At 38.8% G+C, this 13,829-nt stretch overlaps 1 long non-coding RNA gene across 1 annotated transcript in view; it reads left to right on the top strand.

Annotated features, from left to right (window-relative positions):
- The window catches only part of LOC122810085, a 132,226-nt gene that overhangs the window by 46,540 nt on the left and 71,857 nt on the right, over positions 1–13,829 (top strand). Inside the window, exon 2 of the long non-coding RNA XR_006366053.1 lies at positions 8,492–8,542. This is a non-coding gene — a long non-coding RNA (uncharacterized LOC122810085). The remainder of the gene's footprint in view (positions 1–8,491; positions 8,543–13,829) is intronic.

Here is a 13,829-nt window from a genome sequence, read left to right as displayed (position 1 = left end):
GAAAGGATTTACAACATCAAATCTGCCTTCCTGCAGTATTGCCACAAACTTACATTGAATGTGAATAGTGGTGAACTGTCTGTGATAGGCAGTGTCTTTCTGCAACACTCAACGCACATCACTGTGCACATTCCTATATTTGCCTTTCTGTCCTCCTTTATTAGCTTCAATGTGTGGCCATTGATTAACAGTAGTAAGGAGTCAAGTCTGCTCAATTAGCCTACTTGAACTGCATTTTTTGTCATAATTGTATCTTCTTTGGTTTGAAATGTATATCAGGGGCAACATTTACAGGTGGTTCTTGTATGATACAGTGATAACTTATACAATGCAATGTTAAATGCTGCTCTATCTGCTTTTCTATCATGATTTGTTTTGGCCATGAAATTGTTGATGTTCATCCGTCGCTGTTGATGATGACCAAAGACATCATGTCAAGGAGGTTGACTGAGTATGGTGTGTCCATCTGTGGCTGATTAGTCCAATGCGGGCTTGGAAAGCTCTGCCACACATTGGGCACAGGTGGTCATTTGAGTTGGTTGGCAATGAGTTGGCTGTGGATTTATGCAGCTCACACTTCCTCTGTGCCTCTGCGGCCTTGCTCTGCTCGTAGGAGGTAGCACCTTTGTTGATGCAGCTTCGCCAAGTGGGGCGGTCTTGCGTTAGGGTTTCCCAGGAGTCCAGGTCAATGCCAAAGCTCTTCAGAGAGACTTTCAGTGTGTCATTGAAGTGCTTTTCTTCCCGCCTTGTGTGCGTTTGCCTCCTGCAAGTTCACCATAAAACAGTCTCTTGGGGAGGCGTGTGTCTGGCATACGTACAAGGTGTCCTGCCCACCTGACTTGGGCTCTCCTCAGCAGGGTGTAGATACTTGGCAGTCCAGCTTGGAGAGGACAACTGTGTCTGAAACTTTGTCCAACAGATAATTTTTAGCAGCCTTCTTAAGCAGTTCATATGGAAGCGATTCAGCTTCAGCTTTTTGGCATGACGCTCATACATGGTCTGTGTCTTACAGGCATGCAGTAGTGTGGGCAGTATGACTGCCTTGTATGCCTTCAACATTATGGACATTTTGATTCCTCTTTTCTCCCACACTGACTCCCGCAACCATCCAAATGTGGAGCTTGCCTTAGAGATGCGTGTGTCTACCTCATCGTCAATATTCACAAATCTGGAGAGTGTGCTGCCGAGGTATGTAAACTTGGCAACCGCCTTCAAGATCTCACCTTCAGCGGTGATAGTTGGTTCTGAATACGTCCTCTGTGGTGCAGGCTGATGCAAAACCTCAGTCTTCTTGGTATTAATTGTGAGGCCGATGTTTCTGCAGGCAGTGGAAAAGCAGTTCATACTCTGCTGCATCTGGGCCTCTGTGGCAGCATTGAGTGCACAGTCATCTGCAAACAGGAAATGGCGCACAAAGTCCTCTTCATCCTTGGTCTTGGCCTGTAGCCTCTGCAGGTTGAAGAGCCTGCCATCAGTCCTGTATCTAATCGGTTTCTTCATCACTGCAGAATCCATCTGCCAACATGGCCGAGAATGTCATGCTGAACAGCATGGGTGCCAATACACAGCCTTGCTTGACTCCGTTGGTGACTGAGAAGGCATCAGAGGAGTCTCCATCATCCAGTACTCAAGCAAGTATGCCATCATGGAACTAGCGCACCATACTGATGAACTTACCTGGGCAACCAGACTTCTCCATGATCCGCCATAGCCCCTCACAACTGACTGTGTCAAAGGCTTTGGTCAGGTCCATGAATGTTGTGTAAAGGTCCCTATTTTGTTCCTGGCACTTCTCCTGAATTTGACATGCTGCAAATATCATGTCCAGTTTCCCTCAGCCCTCTCTAAAGTCACACTGACTCTCTGGCAGCTGTTCATCTTCCATGTGTTGAATGAGATGGTTGAGGAGGACTCTGGCAAGGATTTTGCTGGCAATGACCAGGAGACAGATTCCTCTGTGGTTGTCACAAGAATGCCTGTTTCCCTTTCTCTTATAGAGATGGATGATGGAGGCATCCTTTAGATCCTGAGGGATAACTTCCTGTTGCCACATGGTCTGGAAGAGCAAGGCTATGTATTGGCACCTATGCTGTTCAGCATGACATTCTCGGCCATGTTGGCAGATGGATTCTGCAACAAGACTAGTCCCCCTGTCTTGTAGATTTCATCAGGAATGGAGTCAGAGCCCAGTGCTTTACTACTGGAGAGAAGCTTAATTGCTTCCTTAACCTCTGATTCCTTTGGAGGTTCTGCCAGGGAGGTGTTAATGGCAACTTGCGGCAAGCGATCAATGGCTTCAGTATTGATAGAGGAAGGCCTATTCAGGACATTGTTGGAGTGCTCAGCCCATCTTTCCAGGATGGCTTTCTTGTCAGTAAGCATTGTGGACCCATCTGCACTGAGCAGTGGTGATGTTCCAGAGGACTGTGACCCTTAGATGGTCTTTAAGGCATCATAGAAACACTTGGAGTTGTTGCTATCAGCGCACTTCTGGATCTCATCTGCCTTTCTGCTAAGCCAGGAGTCTTGCATCTCTCTGACCTTTGCTTGCACCTTGCTTTTGATGGAGTTATAGGCTGTTTTCTTGAAGACGGATGCAGTGTCTTGCTGGAGGGATTTGAAGGCTTCACGCTTGTTATTCAGCAGCTTCTGACTGTCTTCATCATCATCATCAAACCAGTCCTGGTGTTTGCATGTGCTCAGGTCCAAACGAATGAGAGCAGTGCTGTAAACCACATGCCAAAAGGCTGCCCAGTCCTCTTCTGCACTGTTGGTGCCAATGCTGAGCTGGTCAAGCTTACTGCTGGACAGACCACAGACTCATCCTCTCAAAACTCAACATGCACATTCAGCCTAGGTGGTGCTCGCAGGGGAAAAGACCAATAAGTGCCTGAATGTCAGCAAGTTAGAGCAGCACTCTGTGTGCCAGAACCTCAGGGAGGATCTCGGTCATGTAGTACCAACTTCTTAAATATTCAGTATTGTCTGTGACGTTTAGTTCTTCGTATTTGTTTTTCTTGCGCAACATAATCCCAATTACTTGTTTTTAGGACCACTGCATTAGCTGACACACTGAAACATAAGGTCCATAAAATGGCATATTTTGTATATGCCAGTGACAGAAAAGGGTATTTACAAAGTCATAGTGTTGCTTGAGAAGCCATATTTTCTCAAATGTAGAAGTACAATTCATCAGATATAAGAATTCATTGAAAAATTGAATTTTTTTCCCAGTTTTAGCCTGTATCTATAATAAAATGGGTGTAGCCATGCATAGAATGTAGAACAGGAATTAATTTTATTACTAAGGAATATTACTACAGTTTCATTTTCAGTTAACTGTTTCTGATAATGAGTCTCATACAGAAATGCATTTAATCTGGAATGCAATTCACTACATTATTTTTATTTGTAATTTTCCAAAATGTGCAATTGTTGTGGTCGATATACTATAAAAAGCATTTGAAACAATGCTTCAGTCTGTAAACTACTGACTTTATTTTTCAGTTTTTGAAATTGAGCATTCTGAAGACCATTTTCTTTTGGAAGGTACATAATTTATGAACACAGCATTCTGTGTGGTGAACTACTGCAAATTTTTGTGGTTAGGAGTCATTGGACTTTTAAAGTTGTACAAAGTGCTTAGAAATGCATATTCTAAGTGGGGCATTGCATTCAATAATGTGTTTGATCAAAGAATGGTATTGGGAGACATGAACATCCTTCGACCTAGAAGAGATGCTAAGGCAAATAGATTGTGAAAGGCAGAAAGCATTTCTGACAAGAAATAAGACATGACGGTTGAAACAGAGCTCATTTGCAATAGGGTTGCCCAGGTTTATAACATGGGGATCTTTTCTGAAAGGTAATGGCAGTGATGTAATAAGTGTTATTGTTGGTAGCTATGCTATACATTCTAACATTTAAAGAGGATCACCATTTTGAGGAGATGAAAAAAATAATCATTTTTTTAATTTTGCACGATTTATTTTTAACTACAGTTATTGAAATATTCTTAAACTTTTTTTTATCAAAAGCTGTTTAATTTTATTTGGTTTCAGTCAGAAATGTTAACATTTGCTGTAGCTGAGTGGAAGGGGAAGGTCTCAATAATAGTAAGCCTTTTTCTGACATTGCCTATGGATTGCTCTGCCAAATGGATGGGTTCATTTTCTTATTGAGTGTGAGCAGTGGAATATTCTATTGCAATGGTGTATACATAACATGTTGCTCTGCCTTTAGTCTGTTTCATGAGTTTGTGCCATCCTCGTGAAATATTTTCTAGAGTATTTTGTTTTGCTTTGCAGTGAATACCATATTACTTCCTGAATATTTATTCTTCCTTGTGCCTTCTACTTTTGCCTGTGTTGCATTTTTTTCTGTATTCTTCTATGTTTAAATAAAACACATCACATTTTTGAGATTTCCTTGAGACACTATGATTGAGAGGTGGCTCATAGGCAAATAAGGTTCATAGGCAAATATGAGGTTTTCAGTTTGTAGACTGTTACAAGCTTAACCAATAACCAGAGGTTAGAATTAAACCCTGCACCTTGTTTCTCTAAGGTAAAGACCTTAACAATTATGCCAACCCCTTGCCCCCTGCAGATAAAGGATACTTTTGGTTGGCAATAGCATCTATGATTAAAAGCTGAATATTTAATATCATTATTTTTTTTAAAAAAGACAAGCCATTTACTATACTGTATGTATCTCTTTTCTGAAGTGACCAGAGATCAATGCCCTTAGAGCCATACAATGGAGAGGTGTAAACTGAAGGTGTCAGACACTGGACAACAGGATGAAAGCCATTTACAGGTTATATCCTTTACAATCCTTGAAAAATAGCCAGATCTCTTAGCTAATAGCTATACGTAGACTAGAAAAAAGTATTCTAATCTGACTTTTACTGCAGGAGTTACACAAAATCAGAAAATACGTGTTTAGTGCATATTATTTTCTGATGTATAGATAGAGCAACTTCATGAGTTGCACTTCTGAAATATTTAATTCTTATATTCAATAATCTTTATGCTGTCTTAGGTGATGCATGCAACCTTATCTTTTCTAGGTGTGGCATTTAACCTTTCCTTGCATCTATAGCCCATTCCAACAGCATCTGGGATGTTCAGTTAAATGTATCTTCCCAGAGTGACACAGTAGACAAAAGTAAGGCCAAATGTTAATTTTAGAAAGTTTTTGAAAACATTTTTAAGTGGGTGATAAAGCCACCCCCACTACTCATGCATCTTTCTGTAATACAGGCTGCACCCTCATTAGATTTTCTACTTATTATAATATATAGTGACATTTTTGAACCCTGAGTTAGTATGAAAAACTCCCAAACAAAAAATGTCAATCCTGTGGCCAGTTGGTTAACTTCACAATTTCGACAAACTGCAGTCAGAAAAATATATACCTAATTCCCATTTCCAGCAGTTTATGAATGATTTTTATTATAACTAAGTATATGGCTAGAGCTAAGATAGTGCCTAAGCAGAAGGCTTTCTCTGTGTGTGTATATGTGTTTGATCTTGGTCAACATATTGGAGGTTTGTTATATGAAAGGATAATATTCTTAAGGAAAATCTCAACATCTTGCTGTCCAAAGGCTTCATCATGGTATGCTAGAGGTCTTGGTTTCAAGCTCCACATAAGAGTGAATATTGCCCTTTCACTCTATAATATTCAAGATGTGAGTTTGGCTTTGAGCTGTATTCTTTGCAATAACAGGCATGGAGATTTGGCCATCAGTGAAGCTGTATAGATCTCTGGAGACAAAAGTATGATCTAGTGGAATATTATGCTTTTTACCAGACAGAGGTTTCTGGGAAGGAGGCAGAATTCATGTCAACAGATATCCAGTAATGGCCAGCAGTGATAAGAGTGATGCAACTCAGCCAGCCATATTGTTTCAGGCAGTGAACCATCTACACTTTCTGTCCTGTTTTACCCATGTAGAAGCATTACAATACATCACTTTGAGATCACAACTTATTGTTTTTTTTAAATAAGCTACCACCATAAGATCTGTATTCCCACCTACAAACTCCATGGGCTACATAATGTTTCCAAGATGGGACCTGGTTTTCCCCTCCATTGTGTAAGCACAGTACTCCATACAGAACGGGTAAATGAAAATGATCCCAACCCTCCCACTCCAGATTATATGCAGCTCAGGAAACATCACTCCAAACTGTGTGGAGGCCAGTCTTAAGGGTTAATTTATGGAACTCTTAACCACATATGTAGAGTTAGGGTAGTTTACATGACTGCACTGATCTCTGTTCCTCACAGACATGTTACTCAGCTGCCAGAGCTGAGCATTATATTGGCATTAAACCTAAAAAATAAACCTCATTTGCTTGACAAGCAAACTATACTGGTAATTAACCCCTTGTGGTGCAGCCAACCTGCCACCTCACCACAGACACAGTTCCTCCCTTAGCTGTGATGCAAAGGTGCTCTGGCCAATTGAAGCACTTGTTCCACTGAATCATATTTTGCTAATCCAACCTAGTCCAGAGTTATGACAACAGGGGGCACAGTCTTTATAAATCACTCCCTCTCATGGCCACAGACCAAAAATAAATAGATTTAAAGGGTTTCTGTTTCTCAGAAACACAATGCACGGTCCTTTAAAGGGATAGTGGGAGATGATGCTTGTCCACAGTCCATATCAACATGAATAAGCAACATCACACACAGTGTCTTTAAGGGATTCTGCACAATGTTCTGGAATAGTGGAGTCAGTTGATGTAGACTTATCACGTATTGTAATGTAACACTATTATCCCATGTCAGAGTTTAAATAAAATGCACACCAACATATTTATCAGAAAAATATCCTTATGCAAAAGCAGAGTTGCTTAGCTAGAAACACATCCAGGAAGCTGAAAGTTTTTTATTGTTTTATCAGCAGATAACTTTTCTTTTGTATACTGAAACACAGTCTCTTGTAGGCAACCTATTGGGGTAGAATATTTATTTGAATTATTTATCAAAATATTGTAAAATCTAAGAATTAGCAGAATAATAGACATGTTCCATTTTTATTGCTTGTTTACTAATATGATTTCAAAATACATGGCCAGATCATGGAAAATGATAACATTATTAAAAATCTAAGGATGGTGGCAGACAGTATTTTAAATTTTGGCTGGAGTGTATCTACCAGTGTCAGAAAGGTGAAGTTTGAAGCTTGTCAGTGTCAGAAAGGTGAAGTTTGAAGCTTGTCTAATTCGAAAGGTTATGTTGTTTTACTTAAGGGAGATCACTGTTCAGCTTTATAGTAATGTTATTTATTTAACATTTGTTAACCAGAAAAGTCCAACTTGAAACACAGCCAATTTTTCAGTAGAGGCCTGAGGAGAAATGCTCCAGATGCATGTCTTTGTAATGTGGGAGGAAACTGGGGAGGACATGCAGACTCTGCACAGAGGGCACCCCAGCCAAGAATCTAACCAGAGAACCTTTTGCTGTGAGGTAGCAATGCTACTGCTGCACCACTGCGCCATCCATACCAGTTGTACAATATATTTTTGTCTGTTTTTGTTATTTCCCAACATGGTGCATTCATAACAAACAAAAATGTTTTGCATCTGCAGAGCAACAAAACTTTTTATTTATGATTGTTCCAACTGTGTGATGTTTTTGGTAGTGGATATAAATAAAATATTTCCCTAATCAAATATCAACTATAAATGAAAACCTTATTACAGGAAGAAACTTTCATTGTATTACTCTGATTCAATAACTGTTTAGAAAACTGAGTATATGGCTCTTATCTACTGAAAGTACTAAAGTAGGGATGATAACTTGGCACAATCATGTGCTATTAAAATGTATGAGAACCAGTAAAAATGTATGTGATCTCCCTTAACAGTTAATAATTTCTAATTATTTCCTGTGTGCATTCTAGAAAGTCTTAAACGTGTGTATTCACTGTTGAACAAATGTCCATTTTGTAATATTTCACTGTATGTATACTTGTAATGTATGTCTGGAGCTTTTCTCCCCGGGCCTCTGCTGAAAATGAACCTATATCCAGTCGGACTTTACTGGTTAACAAATGTAAAATAAAAAAATAAATAAAAATAAAAATTTAAATGAATGATTATTCATTAAATTCAGTCATTACTGAATTTCTTCTGTCTTTTTGAACTAGCATGAAACTTATGAAAGTTGTTCATCCTTACGAGAACATATAGCATGTAGACAACATTCTCTTCATTAATTGAATTACTCCCAGGTCTGATATGTTGAAAAACAAGGATTGTCCTTTCAGTGTCTTTGACCTACTTGTACTATAGACATCTGATTCCAGACATTCCCTACTTTATGACAACTGTTTCTTTCTTTCTTACATGTTTTTATATATTTTCAAAATTGCTAAAATGATAATGCTGCATCAGGAAACACATGCATAAATGTAATTGCTTCTCTGCCTTCATTTTTTTGATTAGTATAAACATTTATATCATTTTTTCAGCTGCTTCCTCAGGTGCAGATGAGAGATCCGCAAAATCTTCCACTCCTGTGTGTAAGTATAATATTTAGGTTTGGGTGTATACTTTTAATACAAAATATTAACAAAGCTATTGCTGGTAAGAAAAATCTGTTGCCTGAATTTTACCAGAATTTTCTGGAATTACTGTCATGAGTGTGCCAATTTACATTGTCTGAAAGCAAAAATATTAATGTAAAATCCAAGTGATGCAGTTTACTGAATTAGCACTCCTGTTATAGATGTTACCCTTTTGTAAACAATTTAATAGTGTCTTTAGCTGCTTGCATTGGTGGAGAAGAACAATGCCATATGTGAACTTAACTTTGAAGAAATGGACACTAATGTTTGCAGCTACTTGACTCCTGTATAATATCCGCAGACACTTTAGTCTTATATTGTACACATTTTCTTATTTTATCTATGTCCATCCTAAATAAATAATTGATATGTAAGGTGCTACTGTATTATTTTACATGTATTTTTGTGTCATACATTTGAAAGATATAGAATATTTTGTGATTAGATTGATAGCCACCACACTTCATTCTGAATACTTATTCTTTGCCACGTAATGACAGTTTGAAATTTGTAGATTTATTTGTATTTTTAGTACTTTTCTGTTATCGGGGCAACACTTCAAATGCCATTAGAACATTATTTTATAGGAGTTGTGGTGAGATAAACATAGAAAAGGTATAATGGCATGGACGCCTATTGTCCATTATCCTGGTTTATATAGCACAACATTTCAAATGCTTGCTATGCCTCAAAACCCTGTCCACGATATCCAATACAGTTCTTTATAATAAAAGGGAGTCAAACATTTAAAGAAAAAAAAATGTAGTCCTGCTGCTGTAAAGACAAAAGCCCTCCAGGAAGAGCAGGTATACGGGGTATACAAAAGGGGGCATTTCAAAACTTTAACCTGTCTGTGCAAAAATCGTTACTTACAGATGCCCCCTCTCCCCCCTCACTTGACTGCAATCCTTGACCTGTAGAGATCGACCATACAGCTGCTTAGTTACCAAAAGCAGCTGTGACAGTATTGCGTGTGGCTGCCTCCACATTACAAGTGTTTAATTCACTATAACACATCAAGCAGCAGATAATCGGCATTTATTTCCTGAACAAGAACCACTACAGAATAATAATGATTGACATTAGCAACTCATACTAATAGTGGCTAGCATACCACAAACTGACGAAAACTACGTGATTGTGCATCCACGCACATTCTGAGTAATCCTTAACCATGTACCAGAAAAATGAAACATTCTTCTAAAGACAGAGGAAGTGAATAAACGGGGTCTGTACCATGCTGCTTTTTCAGAGCAATAAAAACCAGGAAAAAAATGTATGTATTATGATCCTCACCCATTTAACAAACAATTTTACTGGGCTCAGGACAAAATGTAAGTCAAGTTAGGAACCATGCCTCTCAGCCTGTTTGCGCAAGAAATCGGAACAAAGCCTAAAATAATTGGGGGGGGGGGGGGAGGGCAAATGGCCAAAAATACGACGTATAACTTGTATTATTCTATCAGCTATCTCAGTTTATAAAAATAATATTAGGCAGTTAACTAGGGAAATGGACAACAGGCATCCACGCTGTTATACCTTTGGTATGTGTATCTTGCCACAACTCTGTTGTAATGGCCTTAGAAGTGTTGCGCCGATAACGGAAAAGTACCGTATTTTTCTATACTGAAATCAAATCTTGAGAAGGCATGTTCAGAAACATGGTTCTCAGTCTCATAAACTGGTTTTGTATGCTGTTACTCATATGCAGTCAGAACAATAATATGATTCATTAACGAAGATTGAGGTGCTATCCTGCCTAATACAGCCTGACCCTTATATCTACAGATCACAATAGATGGTGCACTGTGAACTGAAGGCATTTCACAGTATGGCAGCCACACGCTTCATATTAACCTATGCATATCACCAAAAATGTTCAGCACACTTAGCACATTTCATGTAAATATAGGACCATTCTCTGCTGTACAACACTGCCAACAATGAGTACACTGTTGCTGTGTTCATAACCTTGCCAAAATATTTTAGCAATAGAGGTACAACATACCTGCCACTAATGGTAGGGCAGTTCTGTATCCATCCCTGTGAGCTGCAGGATATTGTCAGTGCAATGTCCCTGTGATATGCAGAATATGGCTAATGCAACTGCTGGTAAATTTTGATGTCTAAGAAGGCTTTAGTATAGGGAATGTATGGCTTTAGGACAGATGGACATGCATTTTGTGAGGAAGGGCCAAAGTACTTTAATATCCTGGGCCATGACTGTAACAGCCAGCGAGGCACCACCATGCTTGCATTGTTTGCATGTACAGACTGCATTTCTGTATTTGTATGCTCATAACAGTTTTCTGTAGATTACATAGTGCCATGCATAAGGACAGTGCTACGTGTACTATAATCATAACTTTTATAACACCAGATCATGCAACACAGTGGTCTCCTTGCTGCTGCGCATCTATGGCTTTAGGAGTGATCCACAAACACTTCAGGCAAACTGGCCATAAGTGCAGCATATTTTGACAGCATATACTTAAAGTAAGGGATGCAGTCATATGGTAATTTCCATTAGCCATGAATAGGTGTTGTCACTGTCTTGGGGGGGGGGTACTAATGATGGTCATGGCATTGCACATGTACACACAGTACTAGAAGGCACTTTGATGCAAATCGACAAGAAACTATTTTTAACATTTCTGAATATTATCACAGCTTACAGACTACTTTTATTGCTTAAGCATGTTTTGCTGAGCAATACAAGTTTCCTAGCAGACTGGCACTTTTTTGTATATTTAGGTGGTGTCAGTCTGTGTTTGCAGAGACATTAATTCAACTTGTGGTAAAAACCCATACTCCATCTGTATCAGGTCCATGAATAGTGAACATAGATGCCTGCCTTTAATTACTTTGCATCTGAGAGAAAACTCTAAAGTAAGGCCAAATGTCCATTTGGGAAAGTTTTAGATAATGCTGCTTTTCTCTATGGCATGAGGCCCAGTTTCCATACCCATCCTCACAGAGGGCCGCATGACCTGCAATAATTCTACTAATTATAATCACCTGATGGGTTGTTGTGCCATGGGAATGGGAAAAATATCATTTTTAGCTCAACCCTCTCTTGGGGCCAAATTTTGTCTTTTCTATTGATTTCAGAATTGGCCAGGTTATATTCAGCAATATATATATATATATATATATATATATATATATATATATATATATATATATATATATCCTATATATGTTTCCATATATATATATATATATATATATATATATATATATATATATATATATATATATATATATCCTATGTATGTTTCCATCTCACTACTTTTGTGTTTATGAAAATAAGTATTCAACAACATTTTTCCAAGAATCTTTATTTTTGAAGTCTCTCAACTGAAGAAAACAGTTGAAACCTCAGTGCCATTATGTTGGATGATACAGTTACAGAGATCTGCTAGAAAGCTACTGTCTTATATTGCAATGTAACTCAATGTTAAGGATAAAGATGATAGTTTTGTACAGATTATATACCACTGCATGACACATTTGTTTTATTTGATCTTTCATTTTTAAATGGTTTATTTTTCTTGATTTCTATTCCTCTCTCAGGGATTTTATTTAATGACAAGGAAGCAATTTTGGTTTTCTGTTCCCTTATATAAGTTCATAGGTTCATAGGTAGGTACTAGGCTATTGGCCTTTGGGCCTATATAAGCCTAGCCAAATGGTACCCTGGTTTTTGCCACTCAAGAAAATTATTTTCCTGTGCCCCTGTCAAGCAGAGCCACAGAAGTGATCCCCGGGGTGAATTTCCTATCTCCCATCCAATCATCAAGATTTTTCTTGAAGAGTGCTAATGAGGAGCTTTGTTTGATATAGATAGATAGTTTGTTCCAGAGTATGGGAAGTCTCTGAGACAGGAATCTATCACTCCAGCATGTTCTGTTTATTGTGGTGACAAGGTTTAGGTCCCTAGAGCATGTAGCTCGGAGGGATTAGGATTTCTTTACGTGGAGCATGTCCAACAGCTCTGGGTTTGACATAGCTTTGTATGTTAGGCAGAGATCGCCTATGAGTAGGCGATATACGACAGAGTAAAGCTGGAGTTTTTTGAGACGGTCTGCGTAGGGCATCTGTTTGAGGCCGGTAATCCTCTTTGTGAGGTATTTCTGTGGCCTTTCCAGTTGTTGTAGATGTCTTGTGAGGTACATATCAAAAGGGGCATTGTACTCTATAATGGGTCTAATGAGTGATGAGTAGAGGGGAACAATGACCTCTTTTTTCCTGGATGAGAAATCTTTTGTGATGAGGTGTGCCACGTAGAAGGATTTCCGGACTACTGTGGCAATGTGATTATCAAAGGAGAGACTACTGTCCACCTGTGTCCCAAGGTCTCATCACACTTTTGGTGTTAAGTAGACTACCGCCTATGTGGTAGTTCATGGGTACAGAGTTTTACCAAAAGGGATGACAATGCACTTTTTGGCATTGAGTTTGAGGCCATGGCTTTGACACCAGGCATCTGTCTCAGTGAGGCCCTTTTGTAGGATGTTCACATCGTTAGGAGATTTGATTATGGCTCCTAGTTTGCAATCATCTGCGAACTTTGTTAGCCTAAGACCTTCTGTGTTAGCCTGTACTTCAGAGAAGTAGATACCAAACAGGAGAGGACTTAGGAATGAACCCTGTGGTACTCCCTTATATCTTTTTGAATGCATTGATCTGAGTTTCTGTTGTGAAGACATCTGTGCATTTTCTGTATATAGTGGGGCAGATCCCAAAAGTGGGCATTTGTGTTGTTGCCTAGGTCATGCCTCTATTGATTACTTGGGCAGTTTTTTTTATATTGCTGGATGAAAATGCTGGAGAAAGAATGATCACTTTATCTTTGTTCCATACCCTGGGCTCCTCTTTGCCATAATAGCAGGCTAGTATATTCTGCCTTCCTTTGACTGCATATATGGTGATGTATACAAATGTGAGGTCCATCCCTAGTAAGGCTGAAATTACCTAAAACTTGCTGTGTGTGACTATGATGTTTCTGACAAGTTTAGCCATTACCTTGCAGCAAATGTACCTCATAGCATCATCATTATTCAGTGCCCTAGGCAAGATAAGATTATGGATACAGTGATGTTTGTTTCAAATCTGAGCTTAAGATGGCACAAGCTATGAAAATGTATTATTCCTTTGAATATGTCCTTGTTGCAGGAACAATCTTTGAGTTTCTCCCTGTCTGCTTTCAGTCCATTTGAGTGAGGACATTTGAACAAGA

Source organism: Protopterus annectens, chromosome 8.part1, assembly GCF_019279795.1.
Source record: "Protopterus annectens isolate FY-2018-M chromosome 8.part1, PAN1.0, whole genome shotgun sequence".
Taxonomy (NCBI): Eukaryota; Metazoa; Chordata; order Ceratodontiformes; family Protopteridae; genus Protopterus; species Protopterus annectens.
This window is presented reverse-complemented; position numbering and strand designations above follow the sequence as displayed.